This window comes from Rhinatrema bivittatum, chromosome 19 (genome assembly GCF_901001135.1).
Source record: "Rhinatrema bivittatum chromosome 19, aRhiBiv1.1, whole genome shotgun sequence".
In the NCBI taxonomy this organism is placed as follows: Eukaryota; Metazoa; Chordata; class Amphibia; order Gymnophiona; family Rhinatrematidae; genus Rhinatrema; species Rhinatrema bivittatum.
The window spans coordinates 28,198,564-28,208,853 of NC_042633.1; the positions used below are offsets into that span (position 1 = coordinate 28,198,564).

Here is a 10,290-nt window from a genome sequence, read left to right on the forward strand (position 1 = left end):
CACAACTTTCCTCTACTGACTTACCTACTGCAGAAGCATTTCTGACATTTTTTCCTTCAGGAATCAAGAATCTCAGATTTTCTTTCACTGATGTTCCCCCTTGGTACAATGAAGTTAACACTCTTTTTCCTTTGAATTGGTCGTCCTTTACCGAAGCATCTCAATTTGAAGTATCCAGCATTATCTGGTCTTTGAATAATGATTTTTGTCCATTTGCCCTTTTTAAGGCAGCTAAAGATGTCATTACCCCTTTGGTTTCACTCATGGTTAATGAATCTCTACAATCAGGTTACATTCCTGATGATCTAAAGAAAGCAGTTGTCAAACCACTCCTGAATAAACCTGGTTTAGACTGTTACTGATCCAGCCAATTATAGACCTATCTTCTCCTTCCCTTCATTTCTAAAGTCATCGAAAATGCTGCCCTCCAGCAACTAACAGAATAGTTAGAAGAAAAAGAGATCCTTGATCCACATCAATTTGGATTCAGGCATTCTATGAACACTGAACTTCTACTGTTATCAGTGATTGATACTATCAAAAGGGGGGTCAGATATTGGACATCAATTCTTTTTGGTTTCTTTAGATATCTCTTCAGCTTTTGACAACATTGACCATGACATTCTTCGTTTTTGACTCCGTGAATGTGGCATTTCTGTGAACGTCTTTAAATTGGTTTTCTGCATACCTTAATAATTGTTCACAACAGGTTAAATTACACAATGACTTCTCTCAATGGCAAACGTTAGATTCTGGTGTTCCACAAGGCTCTGCCTTGCAGTAGTTATTATTTAACATTTACTTAGCGCCAATTACTAAACTCCTTGCCAATGTCTGTGACGGATATAAAATCTACCCTGACGACATACAATTTTTTATTCGGCTACTCTCCACCTAAAGTGAGACTCTGGAGCATTTGCACATTTGTAATACATCCATTAAACAATGGTTGCATCAAAACAAACTGTCATTAAATATGTCTAAAACAAATTTTCTATTAATCCAGAGAGCCCATTCAAGCAATCACCAGGATTTTATCGTGTTTGATAAATTAAGTTTTCCAATTAAAGAACCTTTTAAAAGTTTAGGGTTTTTGATTGATTCAACCTTTTCAAACCTGTTAAATCAAACCTGTTAAATCAGGTTTCTTTAAATTATGTGTGTTAGCAGGCTTGAAATATCTTTTGTATAGTCATGACTTCCATACAATCATTCAGGCAGTAATATTTCTGCTCTTAGATTACTGTAACAGCTTATATTTGGGGCTACCATCTAAAACGTTGCACCCATTACAACTCTTGTTAAATTCTGCTGCACGCTTAATCACAGGAACAAGGCGATATGAAGATATTAACTCCGGCACTCTATAGTTTACACTGGTTACCGGTGCAACAGCGAATCATCTTTAAGATCAGAATGACAGTCTTTAAATTAGTCAACTCAAATTCCTGTCCATGGTCAAATGTTCTATTAAAGATATATGAACCATCCCATCAACTAAAATAATTTCAACGAGGACTATTAGACGTACCATCAGTCAGATTTGCTCGCCTTACAACAACTAGAGACTCCGCCTTTTCGGTCGCAGCACCAATTTGCTGGAACTCAATACCAATGGAACTCAGTATATAAAAAAATTAGATTCCTGCTGAAAAGCTTTTTGTTGAAGCATTTGATTAAGTACTCCAATGTCGAGCTTTGTGCACCTAGTGACAGTATAGAGTTATATTATTGAATGTTTCGTTTTATATGTTTTTATTATGAATGTTTTACCTCCTTTTTTGTACATCACTTAGGCCTATTTTGTGTTAAGTGATAAATACATTTTAATAAATGAAAATTTTTTTTAAAAAATCCTAAATTTAATTCTAGACTTTACTGGAAGCCAGTGTAGTCGCTGGAGAGAAGGATTTATGTGTTTATAATGACTCACCCCACGCAAAGTGCGTGCAGTCGCATTTTGCAACAATTGCAAAACTTTAATTAACTTAGCTGGTAGCCCTAGTAAGAAAGTAGAACAATAATCCATGTGTCACAGTACAAGGGACTGCAATACTATTCTAACAAAGTAATTGGTCACAATGGTCACAATGGTTTCAGCATCTTCAATTTAAAGAAACATATTTTAGATAGATGGCGAATAGGAGGAGTCAAAGTTAAAGCCGATTCAATAATAACTCCAAGACTACGAACCTCAGAATGCAATGGCAAAGTTTCACCTTCACAGGGAATGGAATCAACATCCCTATCAACTCCCGCTTGACTAACCCATAACATCTTGGTCTTATGAACATTAAGAACAAGACCATTCTTCCTTAACCATGATTTAATTTGAACCAATAATGATATGGGTGCTATCCCTGGCCTATCACTGGGTATATATATCTGAATGTCATCTGCATATATGACATAAAACACTCCAAGAATCTGAAAAAAATACACTCAGTGGGGCCAAGTATAAGTTGAACAGAAACGAAGAAAGAGACGAACCTTGTGGAACCTCCTATTTCAAGGCTCGCCAAGATACTAATCAGTACCTAACTGGACCCGTTGTTCTCTACTCAGAAGAAAAGACTTAAACTAGTTAAGTATTTGACCCCTCTATTCCAGCAGCTTGAGGCTGGTACACCAAGATGTAATGGTAAAAACTATCAAATGCTGCACAGACATCAAATTGTAGGAGTATACCAGTTCCACTGGTATCCAAATAAAGAGAGTAGAAGCATTTCCGTATTATGTCCTTTATGAAAACCATATTGGTTTGCATCGAGCACATTTTTCCCTCAAAAATTCATCCAATTGATTCAAAACACATTTTATTAAGATTTTTGCTAAGGTAGGGAGATTGGAAATAGGACAATAATTTGAAACATCTGATGATGATTTTATACTGTCAAGGAGAAGGGGGGTCTAATGGTTGCCCTCTTTAATTGAAGAGGTACGAATCCTTCGGTTAAAGATTTGTTAATTATTTAACAAATAATTTCAGTTGACTTCTCCTTAAATCCTTTTACTAAATTGAAAGGACGTGGTCCAGTATCTTGAGCAGAAGAACCCAAGGGAGGTCCAGTAGAGATTCTATTTCTTCTCCCAGAGGGTAGAAAGAAGGCTTTCCTAATAGAGGGGCAACCCTCTTCTGGTATTCCCAAAATCTCAATGAAGTATTTCTTCAAAGTGTCTCTGACCATAATTCCAGATATCTTAGAAATTGAAGGTTTAGGGGCCTAGAAGACTTCTCAAATTGTTCTAACTTCCTGTGTGCTAAATGTTTGTCTTGAATCAAGTTAAATTAACTTTCGGAAATTCTTGAACCTCTAAAATCATCGAATTAACCTTATCCTCCAACTTCTGAGTTTTAAATTGAGCTTCATGCAAGTCATAGACAGTTTTAATCAAGAAACATATATCAGCAGCACAGGTGGAAATAGCATTGTCAACTCGAGGCAGTACTGACCACGGAGTGTCTAAAGTTACCTCCGGAGCTGTTATCAGAGGATCTAAAGACTTGCTCAAAAGGGAAGAAGCAATCTTGCCAAACTGACTGCCCTGCGATAGAGCATTGCCAAGTAGCTGCTCCTCCTCTCTTCTGATGCAGATTCTGGCTGTGGCGTCTCTCCCCAACTGGCAGCCCCTCCTGCTGAAACTGCAATTGCATCATCAGTCTGCGGCTGAATCAGGTTGACATTCGGGGGGGCTCAAAGTACCATCCAGCAGGTCCAACACTCCCCCCGCCATATTGAGAGCAGAAACCATTCCCCTCGGCATATCTGACAAATGGCTCACCATAGAGGTCAAAGTACATTGCCCATGTAATAAGGCAGGTGAATTGGGAGGGAACTGTCTGTCTGCCTTTCCTCTTAGAGAGCATATTAGTGGAATAATAATTTAGAGGAAAAAATAAAATCAGAACAACGCACAGGGAGCTCAACATGCCGCCATCTTGGTTCCGCTCCCCATACTGCTAGTTCTTTTGCTTTAATATTATTTTTTATCCATAGACCTCTCCTCCTTCCTGTCTTCCTGACTGGATTATGGGCTGGTATGACTATATCCCAGTCATGGTTCTCTGTGTACCACATCTCTGTGACCAGCACTATATCCATTATCCAAGTCAGTCTCTTCCATAACTGCCTTGATTTTCCATACTGGGAACATTAGTGCAAATAGCTTTCCAGGTGTTGCCTTTTTTTCTCATTTCTCTGTGTTTAAATATTTGCTTACTTGTGTACTTTTATTTTTTATAGAGTTTTGCCCACCAATGTTCCTACTTGAAAGACCTCCTTAGCAAGTTTCCCAGTCTGTTCTGGAAGATGCTATATCCCTTCTTTAACCACCGAAGCCCATCTGTATTCCGTGAACTGGACTGTGGGAAGGTCGTTATTGTAGAATTGCTGGATGTTTCTGCCACCTTTGGCTCAGCTGATCATTCGATCTTATTGCAGAGACTGACCGAGTTGGGAAGTGGGGGCACAGTGGCATTGTGGGTTATCTGGCTGATACCAACAGGTCAGTCAATTTGGAAACCCATCACCTCTGTAACGTTTTGTCTGATGTGAGGGTGTTAAGGTTTCGGCTGAAGGTATACAGCTCCTGTTTTCATTTCAAAACATTCTCTCACTCTCGTTTGAACACATTTCTAATGTTTTACGTACAGTAAATCTATGGATAAGCAAGAATAGATTCATTTGAAATCTGTCGCTGATTGAAGTGATTTCCTATTACTGACCCCTTCCTCCATTTAGTTTGGGAAGGGGTTGTGGTGCCATTTTCAGAGACAGTAAGGCTCTCTTTTAAACCACAGGTGAAATCTGGCTGTTATAAAGTTGCATCGAGGTTGCCAGTTAAAGTTTATTTAACCATGGAAGAATGCTGGAAAGCCGAACAAGCTTTTGTGCTCACCACGGGAGATGATTGTAATTCACTTTGTGTTGGCCTTCCTAATTGTCACCCTCAGGCCCTGAAATGGCTGTTTAAATTCTGCTGCCTGTTGTAGTTACTGGATGTCCCATTAATGACCACATTGTACCAGCGCTGCAGAACCTGCACTGGTTACCTGTTGTGCCAAGAGCAAAATTAAAGATGTTAGCTTTAATCCATAGGACTGGGTGGCTTTATCTTTCAGATTTGTTTTTTCTTATAAACCCTCTGGTACTCTTCGTTCTATAGATTTGGGTTTGCTTTCTCTTCCAAACCTGGAATAGGCGCCCCTGCAAGAATCGCGAAAAAGAGCATTGTCCGGTGCGCGTCCAGACCTGCGGAATGGACGTCCTGCTGACCCACTTCAGGTACAGGACTGTGGGGTCTTTAGAGAGAAACTGGGGGCTCCTCTATAGCAGGATACTTTGCGAATAATCAATGTCAAGGAGTTGGGCTGGCTTGTTAAGTCTATGCTATTTTCGTTTGTGATTGTATTATTATGCTTACTGTAATCTGAAACATAAATCATATCTTATGCACAGAAAACAAGGTTGGTGTGCACAAGGCATGTTTTCTGCACATAAAATCCTAAATATAGGTCCTAGTACTGGAACCTCAGCTTCTGCCCACACCTTGGACTAGGAGTTACATTTCCAGCACTATTTATTTTATTTATTTAAATTTCTTATATACCGGCATTCGCGATGGGAGTCGCATCATGCCGGTTTACAAATAACAAGGTGTGACAACAGAATAAATACTTAATAACTTAAAAACATTAACATGTGATAGAAGAATAAGGTAGCAGTTACAATAAAACAGGGATAAAATGCAACTTGGAATGAAGAGAAGGCAAAAGAGAGATTAACACTGAGATAACAAAAGAATGACCAAGGTAAATAAAACCAAGGTAAATAAACCTGCCTCATTAAAAAAAAAAAAAAAAGAGAGAACATTATTGAGTTGTCAAAGGTTGTTGATTACCCTGACGGGAGTTCTTAGTTGCTTGAGTTGAGAGTGGGTTCAGTTGGTGTCTGGAAAGGCTTTCAAGAATAGCCAGGTTTTAAGTCTTTTTCTGAAAGTGGGGAGGCAAGGTTCCTGTCTCAGTTCTGGTGGTATAGAATTCCACAAGGTAGGTCCTGCTGTAGAGAAAGCCCTGTCTCTGAGAGTCCTATGGTTAAAGGTTTTTGCAGGAGGCACCTGTAATGAGTCTCTGTAGGACTCTCTGATAGGTCTGATGGAGGTATGTTTTTTAAATGGGATTTGGAGGTTAAGCGGAGAGAGTTGATGGAATGCTTTGTAGATGGTAGTAATGGATTTATATAAGATTCTATAGTGCACTGGCAGCCAATGTAAGTCTTTGAGAATCGGAGATATGTGGTCTCTTCTTCTTGTGTTTGTCAAAATTCTGGCCGCCGTGTTCTGAACCATCTGAAGAGGTTTAGTATGAGAAGACGGGAGACCTAATAGAATAGAATTGCAATAATCTAACTTAGAGAAGATTATTGATTGCAAAACTGTTCTGTAATCGTGGAAATGGAAAAGTGGTTTGATTCTTTTTAAGACGTGTAATTTATAAAAGCAGTCCTTCGTGGTTTGATTAATAAAAGATTTTAGATTTAGCCGATTGTCGATAATGGCTCCTAGGTCTCTTACATGTGAAGTTTGAAAGCCGGTTGGAGGATTTGAGGTGAGGTTACTGTTTTCAGGGGAAATTATGAGGACTTCGGTTTTAGCGGAATTTAAGATTAGATTTAGGCTGGAGAGGAGGTTGTCAATATTTTGAAGACAGTTTTCCCAGATTTTGATAGTTTTTGTAAGGGATTCTTTGATAGGGATGACAATCTGGATGTCATCTGCGTATAGAAAGTATTTGAGGTTAAGATTAGTTAATAGTTGACATAGGGGTAGGAGGTAAATGTTAAAGAGCGTGGGGGAGAGAGAGGAGCCCTGTGGAACACCTAGCGAAGAAGGGTAAAACTGTGATTCTTTGTTATGTATTTTGACTTTATATCCTCTGTTTCCCAAGAATGATTTGAACCAGGCAAGAGCAGAGCCTGTAATTCCGATGTTCGCTAGTTGATTTAGGAGAAGGGAGTGATTCACGGTGTCAAAGGCCGCTGATAGGTCGAGGAGTATCAGCAAGTAGGCGTGACCTTTATCGAGGCCCATGATGAGGTAATCTGTCAGAGATATGAGAAGTGATTCTGTACTTAAAGATTTTCGGAAGCCGTATTGAGTGGGGAATAATATGTTGTTGTCTTCGAGGTATTCTGATAATCTGGTGTTGACTAATTTTTCTGTAACCTTGGCTATAAAAGGAGGGTTGGATATTGGGCGGAAGTTGGATGGATCTTTAGGATTAAGGTTCGGTTTTTTTAATAGGGGTTTGATAGAAGCAACTTTCAGGTCGTCTGGATAAATTCCTTGGGCTAAGGAACAATTGATAATGTCAGTTAGGGTTTTGGAGATGGTATCTGGTATTAGCAGCAGTAGTTTGGGAGGGATCTGGTCAAATGGGTGGGATGATGGTTTCATTCTCTTCAATACTAACTTGGTCTCTGATATTGCAATGGGTTCGAAGGCTTGTATAGCAATGTCATTGCAGTGATGGCGGAATGTGCTGGGTGGGGCTAGGGTATTCGTTTTTAGTTGAGATTGCAGGTTGGAAATTTTGTTACTGAAGAAGATGGCCAGCTCCTCAGCTTTTTCGTGCGCTTGGTTGAGTGGGATGTCCGGAGACGTAAGTAAAGAGGGCTTTTGAATCGAAGATGAGGTGATGTATCTTGTGAGCGTAGTAGTCCCTTTTTGTTTTTAGTGTGGCGCTCTTGTAAATGTGAAGAGCGAGTTTGTAAGCTGAGAGGGAGGTCGGTGATGGTGCTTTACGCCATTTATTTTCTTTTTGTCTCAGTGAAAGCTTGAGTTTTTGTAGTTGGTCATTAAACCAGGGTTGTCTTCTGGCGGCATTATGTTTAGGTTTTTTTGTTGCCAGTGGGCAGAGTTTATTAGCTGCCGATTCTGTGATGTTGGACCATGAGTGGAGAGCCGTGTTGGGAGTGGAGATGTCTATGTGGGGGAGTTCTAGGACAAGGTGTTCGTGAAGTTCATCGGATGAACATAGGTTTCTGTAAGTAAATTGAGGTTGAAGATCTTGTTTGATGTTAGATTGTGCCAGCGAAAAAGTGGTAGAAATTAAAGCATGGTCTGACCAGGGGACTATTTTGCATATGGGGGGTGCTGAGTACGCGATGCCTGAGTTTACAAAAATGAGATCCAAAGTGTGTCCTGCTCTGTGAGTAGGGTTGTTGATTATCTGCTTGAATCCCATGGCGGTCATTGCATTTAGGAAAGTGGGGCGTAGACTAGAATGATTTGTAGCTGGTCAGATTTGAAAAATCCGGCTTCAATTTTTGTGGGAGAATGAATTGGGAATTGAGTAAGTCTCAGCTCTTTTTTGGCTGCAAGGAGAATACCCCCACCCTTTCTTTTCTGTCTGGGAATAGAGAAGAAGTCATGGGATTCCGTAGGAAGTTGGTTTATTAGTGCGGTGTCCGTCTGTTTAAGCCATGTTTCAGTAATTGCACAGAGGTCGGGTTTGGTGTCCAGTAGAAGGTCATTAAGTATTAGTGTTTTTTTGGTAAGGGATTGAGCGTTGAATAAAATCAGAGAGAAAAGAGCCAGGCCTAGTGTCTGTGTAAGGGGGGAAATCATGATAGGAATGAGTGATTTATAGGTAGTTGGCCGTGAAAACACTGATGGGTTTCTAATGAGAAATGACCTTTGTTGGAGAATTGGAATAGGGAGACCAGTATGCATTGAGGCTTGGAGGGGTGAGCGCTGGATGCTTGCTGGAGTGGAAGGATGAGCGCTGGATGATAGCTGGAGTGGAAGGAAGAGCGCTGGATGATTGCTGGAGTGGAAGGAAGAGCGCTGGATGATTGCTGGAGTGGAAGGAAGAGCGCTGGATGATTGCTGGAGTGGAAGGAAGAGCGCTGGATGATTGCTGGAGTGGAAGGATGAGCACTGGGTGGAAGGGTGAGCGCTAGATGATTGCTGGAGTGGAAGGAAGAGCGCTAGATGATTGCTGGAGTGGAAGGAAGAGCGCTGGATGATTGCTGGAGTGGAAGGATGAGCACTGGGTGGAAGGGTGAGCGCTGGATGATTGCTGGAGTGGAAGGAAGAGCGCTGGATGATTGCTGGAGTGGAAGGATGAGCGCTAGATGATTGCTGGAGTGGAAGGATGAGCACTGGGTGGAAGGGTGAGCGCTAGATGATTGCTGGAGTGGAAGGAAGAGCGCTAGATGATTGCTGGAGTGGAAGGAAGAGCGCTGGATGATTGCTGGAGTGGAAGGATGAGCACTGGGTGGAAGGGTGAGCGCTGGATGATTGCTGGAGTGGAAGGAAGAGCGCTGGATGGTTGCGTTGGTCTCAGGGCTATTTGAACAGAATGTAAAAGGTCCTCATTGAGCCTAGGCTTCAAGATGTGGTTGTAGATTGGTGGAGTTTCACGTAGCTGTAGTTGTTCGCAGGTGGGTGGTGTCGTCTGCAAGAGGCCTTTGTTTGTTTGTTGGGCTTCCCTGGGTGGAGAACGGGGCTCCTCGGGGCTGCAACGAAGGGGCGAGACAAAGGGGCTGGCCCCTTTGTCGTGCTCCTTAGGCGTGCGACGCGCGGCGTGCGACGCCTAGGCGCTGTGGTCGATTTAAAGGGCTCCTGGCCCTGCTGCTATTGGCGGCTTGTGTGGGTACGGATTGGCCGCTTCACGGCCCGGAGGAGGGCTGTGGGTGGCACCTCGGTTCGCGGCTCTGCGCCTCGTGGCCGGCGCTGGGGGCTGCCGGGGGCAAGGGTGCGAATCAGGGCCTTACCCCGGTGGGTCTCGGCGCCGGCTGCGCAGGCCTCGCACGATGGGAGACACTGGATCGGAGACGCTGGAGCAGGTAAGAGGGAGTTTCGCGGCGCCGCGGTCGATTTAAAGGGCTCCTGGCCCTGCTGCTATTGGCGGCTTGTGCGGGTACGGATTGGCCGCTTCACGGCCCGGAGGAGGGCTGTGGGTGGCGCCTCGGTTCGCGGCTCTGCGCCTCGTGGCCGGTGCTGGGGGCTGCCGGGGGCAAGGGTGCGAATCAGGGCCTTACCCCGGTGGGTCTCGGCGCCGGCTGCGCAGGCCTCGCACGATGGGAGACGCTGGATCGGAGACGCTGGAGCAGGTAAGAGGGAGTTCGCGGCGCCGCGGTCGATTTAAAGGGCTCCTGGCCCTGCTGCTATTGGCGGCTTGTGCGGGTACGGATTGGCCGCTTCACGGCCCGGAGGAGGGCTGTGGGTGGCGCCTCGGTTCGCGGCTCTGCGCCTCGTGGCCGGCGCTGGGGGCTGCCGGGGGCA

The 10,290-nt window shown here is 43.2% G+C and overlaps 1 protein-coding gene across 4 annotated transcripts in view; it reads left to right on the forward strand.

The window, feature by feature from the left end:
• LOC115080181 (zinc finger protein 665-like) overlaps positions 1–10,290 on the forward strand; it is a 172,387-nt gene that overhangs the window by 113,749 nt on the left and 48,348 nt on the right. The gene's annotated exons all lie outside the window — the stretch shown is intronic.